The sequence below is a fragment of the Galeopterus variegatus genome, unplaced genomic scaffold, assembly GCF_000696425.1.
Source record: "Galeopterus variegatus unplaced genomic scaffold, G_variegatus-3.0.2 Scaffold2994, whole genome shotgun sequence".
Lineage (NCBI taxonomy): Eukaryota > Metazoa > Chordata > Mammalia > Dermoptera > Cynocephalidae > Galeopterus > Galeopterus variegatus.
Genome location: NW_007729105.1, coordinates 1,275 through 2,153, shown reverse-complemented (window position 1 = coordinate 2,153; position 879 = coordinate 1,275).

The window sequence follows — 879 nt, the reverse complement described above, 5'->3', positions numbered from 1 at the left end:
AAAAAAAAAAATACATTCCTTTGACTTCAACAGAGGCTACAAAAATCATGGAAAGGGGGATAATGGGGTTTCCCACACTGGTCCGGAATCTACAGAGAGGCGTGCGTATATTTCTGGGGGCAGGCGGTGGGTGGTGACATACATTGTCCTATGACCCTGGATCCAAGGTACTATCCAAACTCTCTGTCTTTGTCAACTTTATTGACTACTAAATTTCCACGGGATTTGCCTGGAGAAGGGGAGAGAGCCAAGTGAGTGTGTTGGTCGTGAGGCAGATGAAGGCTCTTTGGAGAGGGAGTCGCTCACAGCAAGGGTCGCTGTTTCTCATAATCGCTTAGTGGGTCGTCCTGATGCAATTGAGAGGATATTGGGAGGTGTATGTGGAGAGCTGCTCATAATGGTGATGAGGATAATGGTACTAATAGCTAGCAATTGCTGAATGTTTGCTATGTGCCAGATGCTGTGCTAAACACCTGCTGTATATTATCTCCTGTAAGCACAATAATGCCATGAAGCAGGCATTGTCATTATCTCTGTTTTATAGATAAGGAAACAAAGTAAAATAAGCCTCCCATAACTACACAACTACAGAGTGGTAGAGCTGGACTTTGAATCCAAGCAGTTCAATTTTTTTTTTTTCTTTTTTTTCTTTTTTGTCTTTTTCCGTGTCCGGCAACGGATTGCAACCCTCAGTGTTGCCCCCGTACCGGACCGGGGACCGGCAACGGGATCGCAACCCTCGGTGTTNCCCATAACTACACAACTACAGAGTGGTAGAGCTGGACTTTGAATCCAAGCAGTTCAATTTTTTTTTTTTCTTTTTTTTCTTTTTTGTCTTTTTCCGTGTCCGGCAACGGATTGCAACCCTCAGTGTTGCCC